We start from the raw sequence: 20920 nt of genomic DNA, 5'->3' as shown, positions 1-20920 counted from the left end.
GCCTAACAGAGCTCTTCAAGGAGGAAGAAGGCATGGCAGCCGAAAACAACAATGCCAACAATGCAAGGAAGGTACTTGGTGACTTTACTACACCTACTCCCAACTTCTATGGGAGAAGCATCTCAATCCCTGCCATTGGAGCAAACAACTTTGAGCTTAAGCCTCAATTAGTTTCTCTAATGCAACAGAATTGCAAGTTTCATGGACTTCCATTGGAAGATCCTCATCAGTTCTTAGCTAAATTCTTGCAAATCTGTGACACTGTCAAGACCAATGGGGTTGACCCTGAAGTCTACAGACTTATGCTCTTCCCTTTTGCTATAAGAAACAGAGCTAGGACATGGTTGGATTCACAACCCAAAGAAAGCCTGAACTCTTGGGAAAAACTAGTCAATGCCTTCTTGGCAAAGTTCTTTCCACCTTAAATTGAGCAAGCTTAGAGTGGAAGTCCAAACCTTCAGACAGAAGGAAGGAGAATCCCTCTATGAAGCTTGGGAAAGATACAAGTAATTGATCAAAAGGTGTCCTTCTGATATGCTTTCAGAATGAAACATCATAGGTATCTTCTATGATGGTCTGTCTGAACTGTCCAAGATGTCATTGGACAGCTCTGCTGGAGGATCTCTTCATCTGAAGAAGATGCCTGCAGAAGTTCAGGAACTCATTGAGATGGTTACAAATAACCAATTCATGTACACTTCTGAAAGGAACCTATGAATAATGAGACAAATCAGAAGAAAGGAGTTCTTGAGATTGATACTCTGAATGCCATACTGGCTCAGAATAAAATATTGACTCAGCAAGTCAATATGATTTCTCAAAGTCTGTCTGGAATGCAAGCTGCACCAGGCAGTACTAAGGAAGCTTCCCCTGAGGAAGAAGCTTATGATCTTGAGAACCCAGCAATGGAAGAGGTGAATTACATGGGAGATTCCTATGGAAACACCTATAATCCTTCATGGAGAAATCATCCAAATCTCTCATGGAAGGACCAACAGAGGCCTCAACAAGTCTTCAATAACAATAATGGTGGAAGAAACAAGTTTAGCAATAGCAAGCCTTTTCCATCATCTTTTCAGCAACAGACAGAAGATTCTAAGTAGAGACACTCTGACTTAGCAACCATAGTCTCTGATCTAATTAAAACCACTCAAAGTTTCATGACTGAAACAAGGTCCTCCATTAGAAATTTGGAGGCACAAGTGGATCAGCTGAGTAAGAAAGTTACTAAACCCCCTCCTAGTACTCTCCCAAGCAATACAGAAGAGAATCCAAAGAGAGAGTTCAAGGCCATAAACACGTCTCACATGGCCGAACCTGGAGAGGAGGAAGAGGCAGTGATCTCCACTGAGGAAGACCTCAATGGACGTCCACTGGCCTCCATGGAATTCCCTGATGAGAAATCATGGGAATCTAAGGCTCACACAGAGACCATAGAGATTTCATTGAATTTACTCCTGCCATTCATGAGCTCTGATGAGTATTCTTCCTCTGAAGAGGATGAAGATGTTACTGAAGAGCAAGTTTCTAAGTACCTTGGAGCAATCATGAAGCTAAACGCCAAGTTATTTGGTAATGAGACTTGGGAGAATAAACCTCCATTGCTCACTAAAGAACTGGATGACTTGACTAGGCAGAAATTACCTCTGAAGAGACAAGATCCTGGGAAGTTCTCAATACCTTGTACCATAGGCACCATGACCTTTGAGAAGGCTCTGTGTGACCTAGGGTCAAGTATAAACATCATGCCTCTCTCTGTAATGGAGAAGCTAGGGATCATTGAGGTACAAGCTGCAAGAATCTCACTGAAGATGACAGACAATTCAAAGAAACAGGCTTATGGACTTGTAGAGGATGTCTTGGTAAAGGTTGAAGACCACTACATCCCTGCTGATTTCATAATCCTAGGGACTGGGAAGTGTGTGGATGAATCCATCATCCTTGGCAGACCCTTCCTAGCCACAGCAAAAGCTGTAATTGATGTTAACAGAGAAGAATTGATCATTCAAGTGAATGAAGACTCCCTTATGTTTAAAGCTCAAGGATATCCCTCTGTAACCATGGAGAGGAAGCATGAAGAGCTTCTCTCAATACAGAGTCAGACAGAGCCCCCACATTCAAACTCTAAGTTTGGTGTTGGGAGGTTCCAACATTGCTCTGAACATCTGTGAGGCTCCATGAGAGCCCACTATCAAGCTATAGACATTAAAGAAGCGCTTGTTGGGAGGCAACCCAATCTTTAATTATCTATGTTAAATTTCTATTTTCTTTTGTTATTTTATGCTTTCTGTAGGTTGATGATCATGTGAAGTCACAAAAATAATTGAAAAAGCAAAAACAGACTGAAAAACAGAATAAAAAATAGAACACCCTGGAGGAGAAACTTACTGGCGTTTAAACGCCAGTAAGGGTAGCAGAATGGGCGTTAAACGCCCAGTCTGGCACCATTCTGGGTGTTTAACGCCAGAAATGGGCACCAGACTGGCGTTTAACGCCAGGAATAGGCAAGAAGCTGGCGTTAAACACCAAAAATGGGCAGCAGCCTGGCGTTTAACGCCAGGATTGGCAGAAAGGGGCATTTTTGCATGCCACTTGGTGCAGGGATGAGATATCGTTGACACCTCAGGATCTGTGGACCCCACAGGATCCCCACCTACCCCACCTCTCTCTCTCTTCTTCACCCATACACCAATCACCTCAATATCTCTTCCCCAAAAACCCCTCACCTATCAAATCCCACCATTCTCTTCACCACTCACATCCATCCTTCATAAAACCCCACCTACCTCACCATTCAAATTCAAACCACTTTCCCACCCAAACCTACCCATAATGGCCGAACCATACCCCCCTCTCCACTCCTATATAAACCCATCTTCACTTTTTCATTTTCACACAACATACATACTACTTCTCCCCCTTGGCCGAAACACTAAGCCCCCTCCATCTCCTCTATTTCTTCTTCTTCTACTCTCTTCTTTCTTCTTTTGCTCGAGGACGAGCAAACCTTCTAAGTTTGGTGCGGTAAAAGTGTTGCTTTTTATTTTTCCATAACCATTTATGGCACCTAAGGCCAGAGAAAACTCTAGAAAGAGGAAACGGAAGGCAAAAGCTTCCACCTCCGAGTCATGGGAGATGGAGAGATTCATCTCAAGGGTGCACCAAGACCACTTCTATGAAGTTGTGGCCAAGAAGAAGGTGATCCCCGAGGTCCGTTTCAAATTCAAAAAGGGTGAATATCCGGTGATCCGACATGAGATTCGAAGAAGGGGTTGGGAAGTTCTCACCAACCCCATTCAACAAATCAGAATCTTAATGGTTCAAGAGTTCTATGCCAATGCATGGATCACCAAGAACCATGATCAAAGTGTGAACCCGGACCCAAAGAATTGGCTTACAATGGTTCGGGAGAAATGCTTAGATTTTAGTCCGGAGAATGTAAGGTTGGCATTCAACTTGCCCATGATACAAGGGGATGCACACCCCTACACTAGAAGGGTCAACTTTGATCAAAGGTTGGACGAAGTCCTCATAGACATCTGTGAAGAGGGCGCTTAATGGAAGAGAGATTCAAGAGGGAAGACGGTTCAACTAAGAAGGCATGACCTCAAGCCCGTGGCTAGGGGATGGTTGGAGTTCATCCAACGCTCAATCATTCCCACTAGCAACCAGTCTGAAGTTACTATAGACCGGGCTATCATGATCCATAGCATCATGATTAGGGAGGAAGTAGAAGTTCATGAAGTTATATCCCAAGAACTCTACAAGGTGGCGGACAAGTCCTCTACTTTGGCAAGGTTAGCCTTCCGTCATCTCATTTGTCACCTCTGCAATTCAACTGGAATTGACATAGAGAAAAACATCCTCATTGATGAGGATAAGCCCATCACTAAGAAAAGGATAGAGCAAACAAGAGATCTCACTCATAGACATGAGGAAATTCCTCACCATGAAATCCCTGAGATGCCTCAAGGGATGCATTTTCCTCCACAAAACTATTGAGAGCAAATCATCACCTCCCTAGGAGAATTAAGTTCCAACATGGGACAACTAAGGGTGGAGCACCAAGAGCATTCCATCCTCATCTATGAAATTAGAGAAGACCAAAGAGTCATGAGAGAGGAGCAACAAAGGCAAGGAAGAGACATTAAGGAGCTCAAGCACTCCATAAGATCTTCAAGAGGAAGAACTAGCCGCCATCACTAAGGTGGACCCGTTCTTTAATTTCCTTGTTCTTTATTTCTCTATTTTTCGAAAATTATGCTTTATGTTTATCTATGTTTGTGTCTTTATTACATGATCATTAGTGTCTTAGTGTCTATGCCTTAAAGCTATGAAAATGAATCCATCACCTTCCTTAAATGAAAAATGTTTTTAATTGAAAAAGAAAAAGAAGTGCATGAATTTCAAATTTTAAAACAGTTTAGTTATTTTGATGTGGTGGCAATACTATTTTTTTTCTAAATGAATGCTTGAACAGTGCATATTTTTTTGAATTTGTTGATTCATAAATGTTAAAATTGTTGGCTCTTGAAAGAATGATAGAAAAGGAGAAATGTTATTTGATAATCTGAAAAATCATAAAATTGATTATTGAAGCAAGAAAAAGCAGTGAAAAGCTTGCAGAAAAAATATATATATGCGAAAAAAATGCGAAAAAAAAAGAGAAAGAAAGAAAAAGAAAAAGCAAGCAAAAAAAGCCAATATCCCTTTAAACCAAAAGGCAAGGGTAAAATAAAAAGGATCCAAGGCTTTGAGCATCAGTGGATAGGAGGGCCCACAGGAATAAATTCCTGGCCTAAGCGGCTAAAGCAAGCTGTCCCTAACCATGTGCTTGTGGCGTGAAGGTGTCAAGTGAAAACTTGAGACTGAGCGGTTAAAGTCGTGGTCCAAAAGGAAAAAGAGTGTGCTTAAGAGCTCTGGACACCTCTAATTGGGGACTCTAGCAAAGCTGAGTCACAATCTGAAAAGGTTCACCCAGTTATGTGTTTGTGGCATTTATGTATCCGGCGGTAATACTGGAAAACAAAATGCTTTGGGTCACGGCCAAGACTCATAAAGTAGCTATGTTCAAGAATCAACATACCTAACTAGGAGAATCAATAACACTATCTGGATTATGAGTTCCTATAGAAGCCAATCATTCTGAACTTCAAAGGATAAAGTGAGATGGCAAAACTGTTCAGAAGCAAAAAGCTAAAAGCCCCGCCCATCTAATTAATACTGATCTTCATAGATGTTTTTGGAATTCATTGTATATTCTCTTCTTTTTATCCTATTTGATTTTTAGTTGCTTGGGGACAAGCAACAATTTAAGTTTGGTGTTGTGATGAGCGGATAATTTATATGCTTTTTGGCATTATTTTTAGTATATTTTAGTTAGTTTTTATTATGTTTTTATTAGTTTTTAAATAAAAATCACATTTCTGGACTTTACTATGAGTCTGTGTATTTTTTTGTGATTTCAGGTATTTTCTGGCTGAAATTGAGGGACTTGAGCAAAAATCTGATTCAGAGGCTGAAAAAGGACTGCAGATGCTGTTGGATTCTGACCTCCCTGCACTCGAAGTGGATTTTCTAGCGCTACAGAAGTCCAATTGGCGCGCTCTCAATCGCGTTGGAAAGTAGACATCCTGGGCTTTCTAGAAATATATAATAGTCTATACTTTGCCCAAGATTTGATCGCTCAAACTGGCGTTCCAAGTCAGCATAAGAATTCTAGCGTCAAAACGCCAGAACTGGCACAAAAGCTGGAGTTAAACGCCCAAACTGGCACAAAAGCTGGCGTTTAACTCCAAGAAAAGTCTCTACACATGAAAACTTCAATGCTCAGCCCAAGCACACACCAAGTGGGCCCGGAAAAAGATTTCTGCATTAATTACCTATTTCTGTAACCCTAGGCTACTAGTTTTCTATAAATAGGACCTTTTGCTATTGTATTTTCAGACTTTTACAAAGATACTTTTACAAAAAAGACTTTGATAGACCTTTTCACGTTTGGGGGCTGGCCTCACGGCCATGCCTAGACCATTTTGTTCTTATGTATTTTCAACGGTGGGGTTTCTACACACCATAGATTAAGGTGTGGAGCTCTACTGTTCTTCATGAATTAATGCAAAGTACTATTATTTTTCTATTCAACTCAAGTCTATTTCTTCTCCAAGATATTCATTCACACACAAGAACATGATGAATGTGATGATTATGTGACGCTCATCACCATTCTCACCTATGAACGCGTGCCTGACAACCACTTCCGTTCTACATGCAAACAAGCTTGAATGTGTATCTCTTGGGTTTCTAATCTAAGATTAAAACCTTCGTGGTATAGGCTAGAATTATTGGCGGCCATTCTTGAGATCCGGATAGTCTAAACCTTGTCTCTGGTATTCTGAGTAGGATCTGGGAAGGGATGACTGTGACGAGCTTCAAACTCGTGAGTGTTTGGCGTGTGACAGACGCAAAAGGATCACTGGATCCTATTCCAACATGATCGAGAACCGACAGATGATTAGCCATGCGGTGACAGCGCATTTGGACCATTTTCACTGAGAGGACGGGATGTAGCCATTGACAACGGTGATGCCCAACATACGGCCTGCCATGGAAAGGAGTATGAATGATTGGATGAAGACAGTAGGAAAGCAGAGGTTCAGAAGGAAAAAAAGCATCTCCATACACTTATCTGAAATTCTCACCAATGAATTGCATAAGTATCTCTATCCCATTTTATATTTTAATTATATTTTAACTATCAATTTACCATAACCATTTGAATCTGTCTGACTGAGATTTACAAGATGACCATAGCTTGCTTCAAGCCGACAATCTCCGTGGGATCGACCTTTACTCACGTAGGTTTATTACTTGGACGACCTAGTGCACTTGCTGGTTAGTTGTGCAAAGTTGTGAAAAAGAACTAAGATTATGAACGTGCGTATTAAGTTTTTAGCGCCGTTACCAAGGAATGAACAATCACAATTTTGTGCACCACCTGTCCTCCAAGGTGTGCTGTTTTTTATTTTGCTTTAATTTTGCAGCTGTTTCATGACTTCACATGATCATCAACCTAAAGAAAACATAAAATAACAATGGAAAATAAATATATATAATTAAAGAATATTGGGTTGCCTCCCAATAAAGGCTTATTTACTGTCTTTAGCTGGACATTTCCTGAGCTGTTAATTTAGTCTCAGTTTTATAGTTTGCAATGTCTACAAACCAAGGTACTTCCTGAATGGCAAAGAGTTGCTCATCCGGGAAGGTTTCAGAGATCTCAGTAGGAGGAGGGGAAGCTCCTGCTACTGGCTCTATTCGGGACAAGTGATTGGCTACTTGGTTCTCTGTCCCCTTTCTGTCTCTTATTTTTATATCAAACTCTTGCAGAAGTAACGCCCATCTTATGAGTCTAGGTTTTGAATCCTGCTTTGTGAGGAGATATTTTAGAGCAGCATGGTCAGTGTACATAATCACTTTTGATCCTACTAAATAAGATCTGAACTTGTCAATGGCATAAACCACTGCAAGCAACTCCTTTTCTGTGGTTGTGTAATTCTTCTGTGCGTCATTTAAAGCACGGCTTGTATAATAAATGACATGCAAGAGCTTGTTATGCCTTTGTCCCAATACTGCACTAATGGCATGGTCACTAGCATCACACATTAGTTCGAATGGTAATGTCCAGTCTGGTGCAGAAATGACTGGTGCTGTGACCAGCTTAGCTTTCAGAGTTTCAAATGCCTGCAGACACTCCGTGTCAAAGACAAATGGCGTGTTAGCAGCTAGCAGATTGCTCAAAGGTTTTGTGAATTTTGAAAAATCCTTTATAAACCTCCTATTGAATCCTGTATGCCCCAAAAAGCTTCTTATTGCCTTAACATTGGCAGGTGGTGCTAGTTTTTCAATTACCTCTACCTTAGCCTTATCCATCTCTATTCCCTTGTTCAAAATTTTGTGCCCAAGGACAATTTCTTCAGTCACCATAAAGTGACATTTCTCCCAGTTTAAAACCAGGTTAGTCTCTTGGCACCTTTTCAGAACAAGTGCTAGATGGTCAAGACAGGAGCTGAATGAGTCTCCAAATACTGAGAAGTCATCCATGAAGACTTCCAAAAATTTCTCCACTATATCAGAGAAAATAGAGAGCATGCACCTCTAAAAGGTTGCAGGTGCATTGCACAGACCAAATGGTATCCTTCTGTAACAAAATACTCCAGATGGACATGTGAATGCTATTTTTTCTTGGTCCTGAAGATCTACTGCAATTTAGTTGTAACCTGAATAGCCATCCAAAAAGCAGTAGTATTTATGACCTGCTAGTCTCTCTAGCATCTGGTCTATGAATGGTAAAGAAAAATGATCCTTTCTGGTGGCTGTATTGAGTCTTCTGTAGTCAATACACATACGCCACCCTGTAATTGTTCTTGTAGGAACCAGTTCATTCTTTTCATTATATACCACTGTCATGCCTCCCTTCTTGGGGACAACTTGGACAGGTCTCATCGAGGGGCTGTCAGAAATAGGATAAATAATCCCAGCCTCTAGTAACTTAGGGACCTCTTTCTGCACCACGTCCTTCATGGCTGGATTCAGCCGCCTCTATGGTTGAACCACTGGCTTAGAATCATCCTCCAATAGGATCTTGTGCATGCATCTGGCTGGGATAATGCCCTTAAGATCACTTATGGACCACCCAAGAGTTGTCTTGTATGTCCTTAGCACCTGAATTAGTGCTTTCTCTTCATGTGGCTTTGAAGCAGAGCTTAAGAACACTGGAAAAGTGTCATCTTCTCCCAGAAATGCATATTTCATGGATGGTGGTAGTGGTTTGAGCTCAGGTTTAGGAGGCTTATCCTCTTTCTGAAGAGTTTTCAGAGGCTTTTCTGTTTCTTCTGGTTCCTCCAGATCAGGCTGAACATCTTTAAAGATATCCTCTAACTCTGATTCGAGACTCTCAGTCATATTGATCTCTTCCACCAAAGAGTCAATAATATCAACGCTCATGCAGTCATTTGATGTGTCTGGATGCTGCATAGCTTTGACAGCATTTAACTTGAACTCATCCTCATTGACTCTCAAGGTCACTTCCCCTTTTTGGACATTAATGAAAGTTCGTCCAGTTGCTAGGAAGGGTCTTCCTAGAATGAGAGTTGAACTCTTGTGCTCCTCCATTTCTAGCACTAAAAAGTCAGTGGGAAAGGCAAATGGCCCAACCTTGACAATCATGTCCTCAATTATGCCTGATGGATATTTAATGGAGCCATCAGCAAGTTGAAGACATATCCGGGTTGGTTTGACCTCTTCAGTCAAGCTAAGCTTTCTGATAGTGGATGCAGGGATTAGGTTGATACTTGCCCCAAGGTCACATAGAACTGTCTTGGTACAAGTACCCTCTAATGTGCACGGTATCATAAAGCTTCTGGGATCCTTAAGCTTCTCTGGTAAGCTTGTTAAAATGACTGCACTGCATTCTTCAGTGAGAAAAACTTTTTCAGTTTCTCTCCAATCCTTCTTATGACTTAAGATCTCTTTCATGAACTTAGCATAAGAGGGTATTTGCTCAAGTGCATCTGCAAACAGAATCTTTATTTCAAGAGTCCTGAGATAGTCTGCAAAGCTGGCAAATTGTTTATCCTGTTCCGCTTGGTGGATTTTCTAAGGATAAGGCATTTTGGCTTTATATTCTTCAACCTTAGTTGCTGCAGGTTTATTTCCTACAGAGGCAGGTCGAGAAGCCTTCTTGAGGGAGTTATTATCAGCACTTGTAGGTGTTTGATCCCTCATTGGCATTTGAACGCCAGGATAGGGGGATGGATGTGTAGTGCACGAAATTGTGATCCCTGGTAATGGCTCCAAAAACTTGGTGCTCTAATCTTAATTCATAATTTGTTACAACTTCGATACAACTAACCAGCAAGTGCACTGGGTCGTCCAAGTAATAAAACCTTACGTGAGTAAGGGTCGATCCCACGGAGATTGTTGGTATGAAGCAAGCTATGGTCACCTTGTAAATCTCAGTCAGGCGGATATCAAATGGTTATGGAGTTTTCGAATAAAGATAATAAATAAACAGAAAGTAAAGATAGAAATACTTATGTAAATCATTGGTGAGAATTTCAGATAAGCGTATAGAGATGCTTTCGTTCCTCTGAACCTCTGCTTTCCTGCTGTCTTCATCCAACCAGTCCTACTCTTTTCCATGGCAAGCTTTCTGTAAGGCATCACCGTTGTCAATGGATACATCCCATCCTCTCTGTGAAAAAAGTCCAAATGCTCTATCACAGCACGACTAATCATCTGGAGGTTCTCAATCATACTGGAATAGGATTCACCCTCCTTTTGCGTCTATCACTACGCCCAGCACTCGCGAGTTTGAAGTTCGTCACAGCCATCCCTTCCCAGATCCTACTCAGAATACCACAGACAAGGTTTAGACTTCTGGGATCTCAGGAATGGCCATCCATGGGTTCTAACTTATACCACGAAGATTCTAATATCTCGGACTCGGTGCTCTGTATTAGATATCTAAGAGATACTCATTCTAGCTTGTTTGCATGTAGAACGGAAGTGTTTGTCAGGCATGCGTTCATAAGTGAGAATGATGATGAGCGTCAAATAATCATCACATTCATTATGTTCTTGGGTGCGAATGGATATCTTAGAAGCGGAATAAGTTGAATTGAATAGAAAACCGTAGTACTTTGCATTAAATCATGAGGAACAGCAGAGCTCCACACCTTAATCTATGGAGTGCAGAAACTCTACCGTTGAAAATACATAAGTGATAATGGAGTTCATTGGTCTCGGCCCCAGAGGGGAACCGGAGTAACCAAGACTTGATCAAAGGATCAAAAGTTAATCCAAAGATGAAAATACAATAGTAAAAAGTCTTATTTATACTAAACTAGTTACTAGGGTTTACAGAAGTAAGTAATTGATGCATAAATCCACTTCCGGGGCTCACTTGGTGTGTGCTTGGGCTGAGCTTGAAGTTTACACGTGCAGAGACTTCTTTTGGAGTTGAACGCCAAGTTGTAACGTGTTTTTGGCGTTCAACTCTGGTTCGTGACGTGTTTTTGGCGTTTAACTCCAGACTGCAGCGTAGAACTGGTGTTCAATGCCCTTTTGCGTCGTCTAAACTCGGGCAAAGTATGGAGTATTATATATTAGTGGAAAGCCCTGGATGTCTACTTTCCAACGCCGTTAAGAGCGCGCCATTTGGAGTTCTGTAGCTTAATGGTTCAAGAGTTCTATGCCAATGCATGGATCACCAAGAACCATGATCAAAGTGTGAACCCGGACCCAAAGAATTGGCTTACAATGGTTCGGGAGAAATGCTTAGATTTTAGTCCGGAGAATGTAAGGTTGGCATTCAACTTGCCCATGATACAAGGGGATGCACACCCCTACACTAGAAGGGTCAACTTTGATCAAAGGTTGGACGAAGTCCTCATAGACATCTGTGAAGAGGGCGCTTAATGGAAGAGAGATTCAAGAGGGAAGACGGTTCAACTAAGAAGGCATGACCTCAAGCCCGTGGCTAGGGGATGGTTGGAGTTCATCCAACGCTCAATCATTCCCACTAGCAACCAGTCTGAAGTTACTATAGACCGGGCTATCATGATCCATAGCATCATGATTAGGGAGGAAGTAGAAGTTCATGAAGTTATATCCCAAGAACTCTACAAGGTGGCGGACAAGTCCTCTACTTTGGCAAGGTTAGCCTTCCGTCATCTCATTTGTCACCTCTGCAATTCAACTGGAATTGACATAGAGAAAAACATCCTCATTGATGAGGATAAGCCCATCACTAAGAAAAGGATAGAGCAAACAAGAGATCTCACTCATAGACATGAGGAAATTCCTCACCATGAAATCCCTGAGATGCCTCAAGGGATGCATTTTCCTCCACAAAACTATTGAGAGCAAATCAACACCTCCCTAGGAGAATTAAGTTCCAACATGGGACAACTAAGGGTGGAGCACCAAGAGCATTCCATCCTCATCTATGAAATTAGAGAAGACCAAAGAGTCATGAGAGAGGAGCAACAAAGGCAAGGAAGAGACATTAAGGAGCTCAAGCACTCCATAAGATCTTCAAGAGGAAGAACTAGCCGCCATCACTAAGGTGGACCCGTTCTTTAATTTCCTTGTTCTTTATTTCTCTATTTTTCGAAAATTATGCTTTATGTTTATCTATGTTTGTGTCTTTATTACATGATCATTAGTGTCTTAGTGTCTATGCCTTAAAGCTATGAAAATGAATCTATCACCTTCCTTAAATGAAAAATGTTTTTAATTGAAAAAGAAAAAGAAGTGCATGAATTTCAAATTTTAAAACAGTTTAGTTATTTTGATGTGGTGGCAATACTATTTTTTTTCTAAATGAATGCTTGAACAGTGCATATTTTTTTGAATTTGTTGATTCATAAATGTTAAAATTGTTGGATCTTGAAAGAATGATAGAAAAGGAGAAATGTTATTTGATAATCTGAAAAATCATAAAATTGATTATTGAAGCAAGAAAAAGCAGTGAAAAGCTTGCAGAAAAAATATATATATGCGAAAAAAATGCGAAAAAAAAAGAGAAAGAAAGAAAAAGAAAAGGCAAGCAAAAAAAGCCAATATCCCTTTAAACAAAAAGGCAAGGGTAAAATAAAAAGGATCCAAGGCTTTGAGCATCAGTGGATAGGAGGGCCCACAGGAATAAATTCCTGGCCTAAGCGGCTAAAGCAAGCTGTCCCTAACCATGTGCTTGTGGCGTGAAGGTGTCAAGTGAAAACTTGAGACTGAGCGGTTAAAGTCGTGGTCCAAAAGGAAAAAGAGTGTGCTTAAGAGCTCTGGACACCTCTAATTGGGGACTCTAGCAAAGCTGAGTCACAATCTGAAAAGGTTCACCCAGTTATGTGTTTGTGGCATTTATGTATCCGGCGGTAATACTGGAAAACAAAATGCTTTGGGTCACGGCCAAGACTCATAAAGTAGCTATGTTCAAGAATCAACATACCTAACTAGGAGAATCAATAACACTATCTGGATTATGAGTTCCTATAGAAGCCAATCATTCTGAACTTCAAAGGATAAAGTGAGATGGCAAAACTGTTCAGAAGCAAAAAGCTAAAAGCCCCGCCCATCTAATTAATACTGATCTTCATAGATGTTTTTGGAATTCATTGTATATTCTCTTCTTTTTATCCTATTTGATTTTTAGTTGCTTGGGGACAAGCAACAATTTAAGTTTGGTGTTGTGATGAGCGGATAATTTATATGCTTTTTGGCATTATTTTTAGTATATTTTAGTTAGTTTTTATTATGTTTTTATTAGTTTTTAAATAAAAATCACATTTCTGGACTTTACTATGAGTCTGTGTATTTTTTTGTGATTTCAGGTATTTTCTGGCAGGTTGAGAAGCCTTCTTGAGGGAGTTATTATCAGCACTTGTAGGTGTTTGATCCCTCATTGGCATTTGAACGCCAGGATAGGGGGATGGATGTGTAGTGCACGAAATTGTGATCCCTGGTAATGGCTCCAAAAACTTGGTGCTCTAATCTTAATTCATAATTTGTTACAACTTCGATACAACTAACCAGCAAGTGCACTGGGTCGTCCAAGTAATAAAACCTTACGTGAGTAAGGGTCGATCCCACGGAGATTGTTGGTATGAAGCAAGCTATGGTCACCTTGTAAATCTCAGTCAGGCGGATATCAAATGGTTATGGAGTTTTCGAATAAAGATAATAAATAAACAGAAAATAAAGATAGAAATACTTATGTAAATCATTGGTGAGAATTTCAGATAAGCGTATAGAGATGCTTTCATTCCTCTGAACCTCTGCTTTCCTGCTGTCTTCATCCAACCAGTCCTACTCTTTTCCATGGCAAGCTTTCTGTAAGGCATCACCGTTGTCAATGGATACATCCCATCCTCTCTGTGAAAAAAGTCCAAATGCTCTATCACAGCACGACTAATCATCTGGAGGTTCTCAATCATACTGGAATAGGATTCACCCTCCTTTTGCGTCTATCACTACGCCCAGCACTCGCGAGTTTGAAGTTCGTTACAGCCATCCCTTCCCAGATCCTACTCAGAATACCACAGACAAGGTTTAGACTTCTGGGATCTCAGGAATGGCCATCCATGGGTTCTAACTTATACCACGAAGATTCTAATATCTCGGACTCGGTGCTCTGTATTAGATATCTAAGAGATACTCATTCTAGCTTGTTTGCATGTAGAACGGAAGTGTTTGTCAGGCATGCGTTCATAAGTGAGAATGATGATGAGCGTCAAATAATCATCACATTCATTATGTTCTTGGGTGCGAATGGATATCTTAGAAGCGGAATAAGTTGAATTGAATAGAAAACCGTAGTACTTTGCATTAAATCATGAGGAACAGCAGAGCTCCACACCTTAATCTATGGAGTGCAGAAACTCTACCGTTGAAAATACATAAGTGATAATGGAGTTCATTGGTCTCGGCCCCAGAGGGGAACCGGAGTAACCAAGACTTGATCAAAGGATCAAAAGTTAATCCAAAGATGAAAATACAATAGTAAAAAGTCTTATTTATACTAAACTAGTTACTAGGGTTTACAGAAGTAAGTAATTGATGCATAAATCCACTTCCGGGGCTCACTTGGTGTGTGCTTGGGCTGAGCTTGAAGTTTACACGTGCAGAGACTTCTTTTGGAGTTGAACGCCAAGTTGTAACGTGTTTTTGGCGTTCAACTCTGGTTCGTGACGTGTTTTTGGCGTTTAACTCCAGACTGCAGCGTAGAACTGGTGTTCAACGCCCTTTTACGTCGTCTAAACTCGGGCAAAGTATGAAGTATTATATATTAGTGGAAAGCCCTGGATGTCTACTTTCCAACGCCGTTAAGAGCGCGCCATTTGGAGTTCTGTAGCTCCAGAAAATCCACTTTGAGTGCAGGGAGGTCAGAATCCAACAGCATTAGCAGTCCTTCTTCAACCTCTAAATCTGATTTTTGCTTAAGTTCCTCAATTTCAGCTAGAAAATTCCTGAAATCATAGAAAAACACACAAACTCATAGTAAAGTCCAGAAATGTGAATTTAACATAAAAAATAATAAAAATATCCCTAAAAGTAACTAGATCCTACTAAAAACATACTAAAAACAATGCCAAAAAGCATATAAATTATCCGCTCATCACAACACCAAACTTAAATTGTTGCTTGTCCCCAAGCAACTGAAAATCAAATAGGATGAAAAGAAGAGAATATACTATAAATTCCAAAATATCAATGAAACATTGCTCCAATCAGATGAGCAGGACTTGTAGCTTTTTGCCTCTTGAATAGTTTTGGCATCTCACTTTATCCATTGAAGTTCAGAATGATTGGCATCTATAGGAATTCAGAGTTCAGATAGTGTTATTAATTCTCCTAGTTCAGTATATTGATTCTTGAACACTGCTACTTTATGAGTCTTGGCCGTGGCCCTAAGCACTTTGTTTTCCAGTATTACCACCGGATACATAAATGCCACAGACACATAATTGGGTGAACCTTTTCAGATTGTGACATAGCTTTGCTAAAGTCCCCAATTAGAGGTGTCCAGGGTTCTTAAGCACACTCTATTTTTGCTTTGGACCTTGACTTTAACCGCTCAGTCTCAAGTTTTCACTTGACACCTTCACGCCACAAGCACATGGTTAGGGACAGCTTGGTTTAGCCGCTTAGGCCAGGATTTTATTCCTTTAGGCCCTCCTATCCACTGATGCTCAAAGCCTTGGGATCCTTTTTATTTACCCTTGCCTTTTGGTTTTAAGGGTTATTGGCTTTTTGCTCTTGCCTTTTGGTTTTAAGAGCTTTTGGCTTTTTCTGCTTGCTTTTTCTTTTTCTTTTTTTTTTCACTATTTTTCTTTTCTCCCTTTTTTTCCATAAGCTTTTCTCTATTCACTGCTTTTTCTTACTTCAAGAATCAATTTTATGATTTTTCAGATTATCAAATAACATTTCTCCTGTTCATCATTCTTTCAAGAGCCAACATATTTAACATTCTTAAACAACAACTTCAAAAGACATATGCTCTGTTCAAGCATTCATTCAGAAAACAAAAAGTATTGTCACCACATCAATATAATTAAACTAAGTTCAAGGATAATTTCGAAACTCATGTACTTCTTGTTCTTTTGAATTAAAAAACATTTTTCATTTAAGAGAGGTGATGGATTCATAGGACATTCATAACTTTAAGACAAAGTTACTAAATACTAATGATCATGTAATAAGACACTAACATAGACAAGCACTTAACATAAAGGAAACGAAAAACAGAAAATTTGAGAACAAGGACTGAGTCCACCTTAGTGATGGTGGCGTTTCCTTCTTGAGGAACCAATGATGTCCTTGAGCTCTTCTATGTCTCTTCCTTGTCTTTGTTGCTCCTCCCTCATTGCTCTTTGATATTCTCTAATTTCATGGAGGATGATGGAGTGATCTTGATGTTCCACCCTTAATTGTCCCATGTTGGAACTTAATTCTCCTAGGGAGGTGTTGATTTGCTCCCAAAAATTCTGTGGAGGAAAGTGCATCCCTTGAGGCATCTTAGGGATTTCTTGGTGATGAGTTTCTTCATGCGTCTCTTGAGATCCATGAATAGGCTCTCTTGTTTGCTCCATCCTTTTCTTAGTGATGGGCTTGTCCTCATCAATGAGGATATCTCCCTCTATGTCAATCCCAGCCGAATTGCATAGATGGCAAATGAGGTGAGGAAAAGCTAACCTTGCCATAGTGGAGGACTTCTCAGCCACCTTGTAGAGTTCTTGAGGTATAATCTCATGAACCTCCACTTCCTCCCCAATCATGATACTATGGATCATGATGGCCCGGTCTATAGTAACTTCAGACTGGTTGCTAGTGGGAATGATTGAGCGTTGAATGAACTCCAACCATCCTCTAGCTACAGGCTTAAGGTCCAGTCTTCTCAGTTGAACCGGTTTGACTTTTGAGTCAATCTTCCATTGAGCTCCTTCCACACATATGTCCATGAGGACTTGGTCCAACCTTTGATCAAAGTTGACTCTCCTTGTGTAGGGGCGTGCATTCTCTTCCATCATTGGCAAGTTGAACGCCAACCTCACATTTTCCAGACTAAAATCTAAGTAATTCCCCCGAACCATGGTGAGATAATTCTTTGGGTTCGGGTTCTTACTTTGATCATGGTTCCTAGTGATCCATGCATTAGTATAGAACTCTTGAACCATTAGAATTTTGGCTTGTTGGATGGGGTTTGTTAGAACTTCCCAACCTCTTCTATGGATCTCATGTCGGATCTCTGGATACTCATTTTTCTTGAGTTTGAAAGGGACCTCGGGGATCACCTTCTTCTTGGCCACAACGTCATAGAAGTGGTCTTGATGGGCTTTCGAGATGAATCTTTCCATCTCCCATGACTCGGAGGTGGAAGCTTTTGTCTTCCCTTTCCCTTTTCTAGAGGTTTCTCCGGTCTTAGGTGCCATGAATGGTAATGGAAAAACAAAAAGCTTATGCTTTTACCACACCAAACTTAGAATATTGCTCGCCCTCGAGCAAGAGAAGAAAGAAGAGATGAAGAAGAAGAAAAAATGGAGGAGAGGGAGAGAGGTTTCTGTTTCGGCCAAGAAGAGGAAGAGAGGGTTGTGTTGTATGAAAATAAAGAAGAATGGAGGGGTTTATATAGTGGAGGGAGAGGGGTTAGGTTCGGCCATTTAGGGTGGGTTTGGGTGGGAAAGTGATTTTGAATTTTGAAGGTAGTTGGGGTTTATGAGGTAGGTTTATGGAGAAGAGTGGATGGATGTGAGTGGTGAAGGGGTAGTAGGGAAGAGAGCTTGAGGTGATTGGTGAAGGGTTTTGGAGAAGGGTGTTTATTGGGAAGAGAGGATGAATGAGAAGAGGGAAGAGTATGAGTGGAGGTAGGTGGGGATCCTATGGGGTCCACAGATGCTGAGATGATCCTGTGGGGTCCATAGATTCTGAGGTGTGAAGGATTTACATCCCTGCACCATTGAGGCATGTAAAATGCCTTTGCATGCAATTCTGGCGTTTAAACGCCGAATTGATGCTTGTTCTGGGCGTTCAACGCCCAGATGCAGCATGTTTCTGGCGTTGAACGCCAGTTCTATGCTTGTTTCTGGCGTTCAGCGCCAGCTTTCCTCAGTATGCATTTCTGGCGTCTGAACGCCAGGATGCTGCTTGTTTCTGGCGTTCAATGCCAGATCCATGCTCTGTTCTGGCGTTGAATGCCAGCTAGATGCTCCTTACTGGCATTTAAATGCCAGTAAGCCCTTCCTCCAGGGTGTTTTTTTTCTTCTGCTGTTTTTGATTCTGTTTTTAATTTTTCTATTTATTTTGTGACTCCACATGATCATGAACCTAATAAAACATGAAAGAAAAATAAGAATGAAAATAAAATTAGATAGATAAAAATTGGGTTACCTCCCAACAAGCGCTTTTTTAATGTCAATAGCTTGACAGTGGGCTCTCATGGAGCCACACAGGTGATTAGGTCAATTTTATAGACTCCTAACACCAAACTTAGAGTTTGGATATGGGAGTTCAACACCAAACTTAGAGTTTGGCTGAGGCCTCCCAACACCAAACTTAGAGTTTGACTGTGGGGGCTTTAGTTGACTCTGTACTGAGAGAAGCTTTTCATGCTTCCTCTCCATGGTTACAGAGAGAGATCCTTGAGTTTTAAACACAAGGTTGTCGTCATTTAGTTGAAGGATCAATTCTCCTCTGTTCACATCAATCACAGCTCTTGCTGTGGCTAGGAAGGGTCTTCCAAGGATGATAGATTCATCCTCATCCTTCCCAGTATCTAGGATTATGAAATCAGCAGGGATATAAAGGCCTTCAACCTTTACTAACATGTCCTCTACCTATCCATAAGCCTCTTTTCTTGAGTTGTCTGCCATCTCTAATGAGATTCTGGCAGCTTACACCTCAAAGATTCCCAGTTTCTCCATTACAGAGAGGGGCATGAGGTTTATCCATGACCCAAGGTCACATAGAGCCTTCTCAAAGGTCATGGTGCCTATGGTACAAGGTATTAGGAACTTTCCAGGATCCTGTTTCTTCTGAGGCAATGTCAGTTAATCCATATCACTTAGTTCATTGATGAGCAAAAGAGGTTCATCTTCCCAAGTCTCATTACCAAATAATTTGGAATTCAGCTTTATGATTGCACCAAGGTACTTGGTAACTTGCTCTTCAGTAACATCCTCATTCTCTTCAGAAGAAGAATACTCATCAGAGCTCATGAAGGGCATAAGGAGGTTCAATGGAATCTCTATGGTCTCTAGATGAGTCTCAGATTCCTTTGGTTCCTCAGAGGGAAACTCCTTGTTGATCACTGGACGTCCCAAGAGGTCTTCCTCCTTGGGATTCACGTCCTCCCCTTCCTCCTTGGATTCGGCCATGATGGTTATATCTATGGCCTTGCAATCTCTCTTTGGATTCTCTTCTGTATTGCTTGGGAGAGTACTAGGAGGGGTTTCAGTGATTTTCTTACTCATCTGGCCCACTTGTGCCTCCAAATTTCTAATGGATGACCTTGTTTCATTCATGAAACTCAAAGTGGCCTTAGATAGATCAGAGTCTAAATTTGCTAAGCTAGATGGATTCTGCTCAGAATTCTTTGTCTATTGCTGAGTGGATGATGGAAAAGGTTTACTATTGTTAAACCTGTTTCTTCCACCATTATTAAAGCCTTGTTGAGGCTTTTGTTGATCCTTCCATGAGAAATTTGGGTGATTTCTCCATGAGGGGTTATAGGTGTTCCCATAGGGTTCACCCATGTAATTTACCTCTGCTATTGCAGGGTTCTCAGGATCATAAGCCTCTTCTTCAGAAGATGCCTCTTGAGTACTGTTGGATGCAGCTTGCACTCCATTCAGACTCTGAGAAATCATATTGACTTGCTGAGTCAATATTTTGTTCTGAGCCAATATGGCATTCAGAGTATCAATTTCAAGAACTCCCTTCCTCTGAGGTGTCCCATTACTCATAGGATTCCTCTCAGAAGTGTACATGAACTGGTTATTAGCAACCATGTCAATGAGTTCTTGAGCTTCTGCAGGCGTTTTCTTTAGGTGAATGGATCCACCTGCAGAAGTATCCAATGACATCTTAGCTAATTCAAACAGACCATCATAGAATATATCCAGGATGGTCCATTCTGAAAGCATGTCAGAAGGACACTTTTTGGTCAGTTCCTTGTATCTCTCCCAAGCTTCATAGAGGGATTCACCTTCTTTCTGTCTGAAGGTTTGAACATCCACTCTAAGCTTACTCAGCTTTTGAAGAGGAAAGAACTTGGCTTAGAAAGCCTTGACTAGCTTATCCCAAGAGTTCAGGCTATCCTTAGGTTGAGAGTCCAACCATATTCTAGCTCTGTCTCTCACAGCAAAAGGGAAAAGCATGAGCCTGTAGACCTCGGGATCAACCCCATTGGTCTTAACAGTATCACAGATCTGCAAGAATTCAGTTAAGAACTGAAAAGGATCTTCAGATGGAAGTCCATGAAACTTGCAGTTCTGCTGCATCAGAGAAACTAATTGAGGTTTCAACTCAAAGTTGTTTGCTCCAATGGCAGGGATGGAGATGCTTCTTCCATGTAAATTGGAGTTAGGTTCAGTAAAGTCACCAAGCATCCTCCTTGCATTATTATTATTTTCGGCTGCCATCTCCTCTTCCTTTTCAAAAATTTCTGTAAGGTTGTCTCTGGATTGTTGTAATTTAGCTTCCCTTAGTTTCCTCTTCAGAGTCCTTTCAGGTTCAGGGTCTGCTTCAACAAGAATGTCCTTGTCCTTGCTGCTGCTCATATGAAAAAGAAGGGAACAGAAAATAATAATAGGGATCCTTTTTACCACAGTATAGAGGTTCCCTTGTTGTTAGTAGAAGAAGAAAGGGA

At 40.8% G+C, this 20920-nt stretch overlaps 2 non-coding genes across 2 annotated transcripts; one reads left to right on the top strand and one right to left on the bottom strand.

The window, feature by feature from the left end:
• Positions 1-432: 432 nt before the first annotated feature.
• On the bottom strand, positions 433-540 carry LOC148552763 (small nucleolar RNA R71). Its single transcript, XR_015892849.1, has one exon. It is a non-coding gene; the product is annotated as a small nucleolar RNA R71 (small nucleolar RNA).
• Positions 541-20189: 19649 nt separating this feature from the next.
• Positions 20190-20297, top strand: LOC148552762 (small nucleolar RNA R71). The gene has a single exon (XR_015892618.1). It is a non-coding gene; the product is annotated as a small nucleolar RNA R71 (small nucleolar RNA).
• The last annotated feature ends 623 nt before the right edge of the window (positions 20298-20920 follow it).

This window comes from Arachis ipaensis, chromosome B7 (assembly GCF_059453495.1).
Source record: "Arachis ipaensis isolate K30076 ecotype BB chromosome B7, ASM5945349v1, whole genome shotgun sequence".
NCBI classification, from domain to species: Eukaryota; Viridiplantae; Streptophyta; class Magnoliopsida; order Fabales; family Fabaceae; genus Arachis; species Arachis ipaensis.
Note: the sequence above shows the minus strand (reverse complement) of the source record. Positions and strands in the feature narration are given on the sequence as shown.